Source organism: Salvia hispanica, chromosome 5, assembly GCF_029641045.1.
Source record: "Salvia hispanica isolate PSC_SH4W2 chromosome 5, Shi_PSC_v1, whole genome shotgun sequence".
NCBI lineage: Eukaryota > Viridiplantae > Streptophyta > Magnoliopsida > Lamiales > Lamiaceae > Salvia > Salvia hispanica.
In genome coordinates, this window is record NC_142696.1 from 7,392,815 (window position 1) to 7,401,184 (window position 8,370).

General features: G+C 44.7%; 1 non-coding gene across 1 annotated transcript; it reads right to left on the reverse strand.

The window, feature by feature from the left end:
* Positions 1–634: 634 nt before the first annotated feature.
* On the reverse strand, positions 635–741 carry LOC148924293 (small nucleolar RNA R71). The gene has a single exon (XR_016131903.1). It is a non-coding gene; the product is annotated as a small nucleolar RNA R71 (small nucleolar RNA).
* Positions 742–8,370: the final 7,629 nt, after the last annotated feature.

The following is an 8,370-nucleotide window of genomic DNA, read 5'->3' on the forward strand; positions in this document are numbered from 1 at the left end:
GCTTTCTGTTTAATTTTTTTTTTTTTTTAGTTTAATTTGTTTTTGTTTTCGAGTCTTGCAGGTTTTGTATGCGAACGCGTTCTGGGAAGTACATCTTAGAGCCGCTTGATTTAGAACTTGAAAGAACTCGTAGAATAATAAGAAGTGAAAAAGGATCAGGAACAATGGGTGACCGAACAGATATTGAGAAGCTGCAGGAGATGGTGAAGTTGCTGATGGATGAGAGAGATGCGGAGAGAGCAGCCCGAGAAGCCATGGAAAAGAAGAACAGAGAAACATTACCTGTTATGAACATGTTCAATCATGGGAATATGATCACTTTTCCTAACGGCCCTCGTATTGATGCTAACAATTTTGAGTTACGCATGCCCCTTATCCAAAGGGTCGAGCAAACTCCTTTTACAGGTAGGGCGACTGAAGATGCTAACCGCCATCTCTCCAAATTTTGGAAATCGCAAACACTCTGAAATTAAATGGTGTCGACGACGATGCCATACGGGTAAGACTTTTTCCATTCTCATTGATTGATTCTGCTAAAGAGTGGTTTGAGTGTATGCCACCAGAAAAGGTCTCCACATGGAAGGACATCGTAGCTACCTTCCTCGACAAATACTACCCGCCAGGCACTATTTTGAAGCTCAAAAGTGAGATCTTTCAGTTCACACAAGGCCATGACGAGCCCCTCTATGAGGCATTTGGTCGTTTCAAAGCTCTTCTTCGAAAGTGCCCAAACCATAGTTTTTCCATAGACCATCAGGTAGGAATCCTCTATAATGGATTTAACGAGAAAATATGTGCTATGCTTGATTCAGGGGCAAATGGAGGATTTCTAAGAAAGATAGGAGAGGATGCCATGGCGGTGATCGAGGAGTTCGCCACCAACAGTCGGGGGTGGTCGAAGGAAAGGCATGCCACGAGAAGAGTAGCAGCCATAGAAGAGGCCAAAGAAAGTTCTTTTGCTAAGGAGTTAGCAGAACTTAGAGTCAGGATTGATCAAATGGACATCTCGAGAAAGGAAGATCCAATTCCGGCAACTTCCATAGTGGCGGTCAATGCACCCGAAACTGCCATATCAACTGTGGAAGAAATCAACTACGTGCAAGGAGGCGGTCCCAGAAACTACAATAACAATTATCGCCCTAATCAGGGGGCGGTAATTTCAATAATTATAATGGGAACCGTCCGCACCCAAATCTTTCTTATTCTAACAATAATTACTTGCAACCCCCTGCAGGATTCAATGTTAGCAAAGGAGGAGTGGTTGAGCCGATGAAGAAGGAAGACAAGTATGAACAAGGAATCACGAAGATCTTGGAAGTAATTACGCAAGATAGGAAGATTAATGACACCAAGATCGGAGTGGTCGAAGCAAGGATAAACAACCTCGAGCAAGGAATGAACACAATCTCGGCAGCTGTAACCAATATTACCACTCAAATGGAGCAAATTCAGAAGAAGTTAGATGAGGATAGAGCAAAGGCAGCAGCAAGAGTGGATGATATTAACAAGAAGTGGGTGGCAAAGTAGAAATCTGGGGACTGCCCAGTCGCTAGAGTCAACCACGCAGGACTGCCCAGTCGCCGGCGGACCGCCGCACACCCCGCAGCGGCCCGCCACTGACAAGGCAGAATCGTCCACTAAGCAGGAGCTTGTGCGGCACAACGGGATTGTACTCCCTTTTCAGCCAAAGAGGAAGTTCAAGCTTGAAGAGCAGTTCAAGCAATTCCTTAACATGTTTTGCAAAGTCCATACTAACATTCCACTTGTTGAATCGTTGCAGGAGATACCAAAGTATGCGAAGCTACTAAGGGAGGCGGTAATGAGGAAAAAAAAGCCGACTAAAGCCGACCTTAAGCTACCGCATCATTGCAGCGAGATCATCCAAAAGGAACGGGCAGTGAAGCAAAGAGATCCGGGCCAGTTCATCATTAGGTGCCGAATTGGAGAAGGGAAGGTTGACAAAGCACTGTGCGACTTAGGATCGTCCATCAATCTCATGCCACTGAAGTACTACGAAAAGCTCAACATCGGGCCACTCAAATCTTCAGATGTAACACTCAGGTTGGCCGATAACTCGTCCATCAAGACTGTAGGTATGATTGAGGATGTCTTAGTTAAAGTTGATGATTTTATTTTTCCTGCCGACTTTATTGTGCTTGACATGAAAGTAGACAAGAACGTCCCTCTAATCTTAGGGAGAGATTTTCTTGCCACTTGCAAAGCTTTGATTGATGTAGGTCGTGGCGAGATCACAATCAGTGATAATCATGGTCAATCCACCTATAAGATCGAGAGCGAAATGCTAAAGTTTGAGGAGGCAAAGCGGGCAAAAATGGAACAACAGTGCAGAGCAGTCATGGCTACCGACTTGACCACTATCTACATTATCAAAGAGGTAAGACACTCTTCTAAAAAGGGTGATGCTAATTCTTCTACATCTGCTCCACAGAAGAAGAAACAGAAGAGAAAGAAAACACCCAAAGAGGACCCCGAGATATACGTCATCAAAACGAAAGAGGGGAAGTACAAGTGGTGGAAGAAGCTAGGGACCAAATTGCTCCCTATGCCAATTTTCAACACCCGAGTTATTGATCCGCCCAACTAGTGGGCCACTTCAAGTCGAGCTAACGACTTTAACAAAAGCGCTTATTGGGAGGCAACCCAATTTTCTTTTATTTTTTTTTCTCGTTTTTTTATGTTCTGTTAAAAAAAAAAAAAAAAAAAAAAAAAAAAAAAATTGGTGGCGGTCGCCGCACTTAAAGCACGGCGGTCGCCACACGTGTGTTAACATGTGCAGGAAGGATCGGGCTTAGGGCGGGCCAGAGTAACTGCTGCACGGGCCGCGGCGGCCCGCCAGGATTGCTGTTTACGAAGGCCCGTGTGGCGGCCCGCCACGAGAGACGCGGCGGTCGCCACACGCAGTCCAGAGACGGGATTTCCACCATAAAAGGTATGTTTTCCATTCCTTTTCACATTCCTTCTCAAATTCCTTCCTTTACACAACCCCCACCTATATAAATCACCAAATCACACACCCACACTATCATTCTCTCAATTCTCTCAAAGTCTAGAGCTCTTCTTCTACAAATTCTCTCCACAAAAAGGTATGAATCCTAACTCAATTTCTGGGTTTTTCTTTACTTCTTCCATGGATTGTGCTTTATTTTGGGTGAATTGTTCGGTAGAATCTCTTAATTCATGATGGGGGATGATTATGTGTATGAATTTTTGAATTCTATGGTTTAAAATTTGCTTGATTGGTGATTATTAAGTTGTGAATGATGATTCTCTCTTGGTTTATAGTGTTTAAAAGTTGCAATCATGTTCATAGCATTGTGAGGCTATTATTACTTCCATGAATTGCAATATTTGTGATGTTGTAGAGATTGTTGGTTTTTATGGATATTTGGTTGATACGTCTCTGCATGGGGGATGAATTCACGTTGGGGGATGATTTGTTGTGTCCTAATTTTGTTGATTTTGCTTAACATGTTATTATGCTAAAAATTAGGATGCTATTGTACCCAAGCTTGCATATAAGTTCTTATCTCTTCATTTTTACTTGGTTGAATGCAAGTTTGGGGGAACTTTTGATCTCCCACTTGTTGATGCTCTTTTAAGAGTGTAATTTCTTTTGTAGGATAATGGGATCAAAAGGGAAACCGGAGAATGCGAAGAACTATGGCATTAGCCTTGCCACGGAAGAGCAAAAGGCTATGTGGAAGAAAGTGTCGGCCCGAGAAACGGCACCTTCTAGATATCCCCACGATTTCCCTCTCCAAACTTTGGGATCATGGAGGATTTTTGGAAGTTGTGCGGCGTGGGTGATGGGAATGGCCTCGTCTACATGTTCCAAAGGAAGTGGCCATCGTTTCGAAAGTATACTCTCGAGTTCCTAAGCTCGCTAAAGGTTACTAAGGATCGCCGCCAAAATTTTCCACTTAGCATCGATTTCCGCCTAGGGAACCGTTGGCACTCGCTCACCATGGAAGAGCTTAGTGGGATCTTCCATTGCTTCGACCCCAACCCCGAAGAGGACAATGAATATGAATTTTCAGAGGTTTGGGGAGCGATGACAAATGAGCAAGAGCATGCAGCGGGCTATGCCAAGTCTTCATCAATTCGCAACCCCGTCTTGAGGTACCTCCATCGTGCTATGACTCAGCTTATGTTTGCTCGTATCGATGGGGGAAGTGTCTCCCAAACGGAGCTCAACGTGATGTGGTGCCTACTCAATAAGAAGGGAATCGATTATGGGACCCTCTTTACTTACTATGTGGATAGGATCACGAAGAAAGACGGGGGCGTCATTTGTTGTGGGGGATTGATTACGGCAATTGGCGAACATTTGGGGGTCTCTTTTGCCGGTATGACGGAGGATGGTGGAGAAAAGTTTATCACTTATGAGGTGCTATTTTCGGTGGGGCTTTTGAAGACCGATCATGGGGGTCAAGGGTATTTTATGCAAGTAGCGGGGGATCACTTTCCCGTTCCACTCCCGCAATTGACCAAGGTCGATGTTTGGGCAAACCAAGCCAATTGGAAGCTCGACACACCCGCCCACCGGAGAGCTATCGAGGCTAACCCCGTCAATGGGGAATTTAGAAAGAGGAACATTCCCTCTCGCATTCCTCAATTTGAGCCCGATGAGGATTCCGCATTTGATGCCATTGATAACTATGAAGAAGGCGCGGAGCATTCACAAGCTCAAAGGAGTGCAGCACCGCCACCACCGCAATCCCAACCACAACGAGAAGAGGAAGAAGAAGAAGAGGAAGTGGAAGGACATCGCCGCCGGACACGAGCGAACCGCCGCCGCGGGAGGCCAAATCCGGAAGAGGAGTTTCAAGTCAACACCTCCGCCCAATCAGGAGAAATTTTCTCCTATATGCAAAACATGTCCAACGCTTGGGACAATCGATGGGCGGAGCAACAAGCGGAGAATGCCTACAACCGCCAAGGGTGGACGGCTCAAGGCGATTGGCGCACGGCGGAGCAAGGATTTTGGGAGCAACAACGTTTGGAAGACGTTCATCGGCGTCAACAATATGAAGAGCTCCGAAGGATGGCCGCCGAAGCTAGAGAGGAACGAGAGACAATGAGGAGTGATATCACGTACCTCGTTGGAGCTTTCGAGGATCTTAGCGCCCGTTTCCCTCCACCTCCTCAAGATTGAAGAAGTCAAGCTCGATGACTTTAAATGAGCATTTGTACCATGTTTTTGGATGTTTTTGAGACGATTTATTTCCTTGATTTAACAATTTTTGCTTTAATTTTAAGTATTTTTGGTTTTGGTTTAATTTTGTGCTTTGCAAAAATTTTGGCAGGTTCTGACCTCTCCGTGGCGACCGCCGCAAGCTCTGCGGCGGTCCGCCACCTGAACGCTGGAAAGCATCTTTGACGTGCGGCGACCGCCGAACAGCTGCGGCGGACCGCCACCTGGGCACAATTTTCCAGCGCGATTTTTCGAAATTCTTCGAATTTTCGCCCCGCTTAACCTCTACGCGAAATTTTTCAGGGTACGTTTTTGTTTTCAGTAGTATACTCACGTCCCTACCGACTCTACAAACTTATTTTACACTTTGGTGTAAATAAGTTTGGGGGGATGAAGTGGTGGACCGTGAGTTTAGGGTTTTCTTTTTGTTGTTAGTTGTTTTTGCTTTAATTTTCCAAAAACCCGTAGGAGATTTTTTGTGTTCTAAAAATGTTTTCTTGAATCCATGTCATGAACACAACATGAAGAACTTAGAAACACGCATGCTTAGGGACACATTAGACCGAGTTGCCAATGATATTATATTCCATCTATGTTTAAGTGTGGTTTAACGTTTTGATATGATGGTTGGGTGAAAAGGTGCATAATTAGTGAATTGCTTGTTCGCCTTGAATCGTGCTTCTACCTTGTGAGATTTGAGCCTTAAATTCTTTCTTGTGTGATTTATCTGTATGCATGTATATGTTTCTAGAACTTGCTCCTAGTCTGCCTAATTTTACATAGTGTTTAAGTTGATTTAGGAGGATGTTAGGCCGTCTTTTCTTAGCTACTTTTATATCCAAAATTTTCGACCCTCTCAAATTTTTCCTTTGGAGCCAATTTTGAGCCTTTAAGCCTTTTCTTTGGAAGCCAAAATAAATGGGGGGACAATTCCTTGGGTTAGTATAGTTTTTGTTATCTTCTTTTGTAAAGGAATTGGAGAGATAAGGAGGAAAGTATAAAAAGTAGTGTGCTTAATATTAAGAAAGTACAAGTTGTGAAATTGAGAAAAATTCCAAATATGTGCTTGATCTTCGAAAAAAAAAGAAAGGATGTAAAAAAAAAAGGAAAAAAAAAAGAAAAAATGTGTGAAAGGTTGTGAAAAGAAAATAAAATCAAAGGATTGAAAGTAAATTGAAGGAGAAAAATAAAGTGTTAGAAGTGCCTTAAGTTTTAGAAAAGTGGAGTCTCTACTTGGGATATTTTTATATTTGAGTCACTTTTTAGCCAAATATTACTCACCTACCAAAGAGCCTACGTTACAACCGAAAAGAAAGACCTTTCGGACTTTTGATGCTTAATCACATTGAGTAGAGGAGGGATTAGACTTTGAGCAAGCCTATGGTAAACTTTGCATGATGCATGATTTGAGTGATTTACACTTTACCTTTATACACTTTGAGAGTGAGAGAAAGAACACTTCCCATCTTTGGAAGTTTGCCACATGTGAGTGATTTACTAAGGATCGCCGCCAAAATTTTCCACTTAGCATCGATTTCCGCCTAGGGAACCGTTGGCACTCGCTCACCATGGAAGAGCTTAGTGGGATCTTCCATTGCTTCGACCCCAACCCCGAAGAGGACAATGAATATGAATTTTCCAAGGTTTGGGGGGCGATGACAAATGAGCAAGAGCATGCAGCGGGCTATGCCAAGTCTTCATCAATTCGCAACCCCGTCTTGAGGTACCTCCATCGTGCTATGACTCAGCTTATGTTTGCTCGTATCGATGGGGGAAGTGTCTCCCAAACGGAGCTCAACGTGATGTGGTGCCTACTCAACAAGAAGGGAATCGATTATGGGAACCTCTTTACTTACTATGTGGATAGGATCACGAAGAAAGACGGGGGCGTCATTTGTTGTGGGGGATTGATTACGGCAATTGGCGAACATTTGGGGGTCTCTTTTGCCGGTATGACGGAGGATGGTGGAGAAAAGTTTATCACTTATGAGGTGCTATTTTCGGTGGGGCTTTTGAAGACCGATCATTGGGGTCAAGGGTATTTTATGCAAGTAGCGGGGGATCACTTTCCCGTTCCACTCCCGCAATTGACCAAGGTCGATGCTTGGGCAAACCAAGCCAATTGGAAGCTCGACACACCCGCCCACCGGAGAGCTATCGAGGCTAACCCCATCAATGGGGAATTTAGAAAGAGGAACATTCCCTCTCGCATTCCTCAATTTGAGCCCGATGAGGATTCCGCATTTGATGCCATTGATAACTATGAAGAAGGCGCGGAGCATTCACAAGCTCAAAGGAGTGAAGCACCGCCACCACCGCAATCTCAACCACGACGAGAAGAGGAAGAAGAAGAAGAGGAAGTGGAAGGACATCGCCGCCGGACATCCCTATAGGAGTTTTGTATGCTGTCCGATATGCCCACAGAGCATCTTCCAACCTTATGCTCCAATCTTTTCTGGATGGGTTGACTGTCTTCTCTAAAATGCTCTTTATTTCCCTGTTTGAGATCTCCGCATGCCCGTTGGCTTGGGGGTGGTAAGGACTGGATAGGCGGTGATGAACTCCGTACTTCTTCATTAATGCTTCGACCGTTCGGTTGCAGAAGTGAGTCCCTTGATCAGAGATGATTGCTCTTGGTATCCCAAACCGGCTGAATATGTGACTCTTGAGGAACTTGGTGACTTCTTTGGATTCACAAGTGCTTGTGGCCTTGGCTTCTATCCATTTCGACACGTAGTCAACTGCCACTAAGATGTAGGAGTTCCCATAAGATGAGGGAAAAGGACCCATGAAGTCCATACCCCAGATGTCAAACACCTCACAAACTATTACTGGAACTTGCGGCATTTCATCTCTTGCGGAGATTCCACCGGTCAGTTGGCAACGGTCACAACCCTGCAGAACTCGTATGCATCTCTATTCAAGGTTGGCCAGTAGAATCCGCTATCTAGCACTTTTCTGGCAGTCTTCCTAGGCCCGAAATGCCCTCCACATGCCAAGGAGTGGCAGTGCGTCAGTACATCCCGTTGCTCCCAGTCAGGAACACATCTTCTAATGACCTGGTCTGCTCCTGCCTTCCACAAGTATGGGTCGTCCCAGAAATAATACCTTGCTTCGCTCTTGATCTTCATCCTCTGAGCCTTTGTTACGTTTGG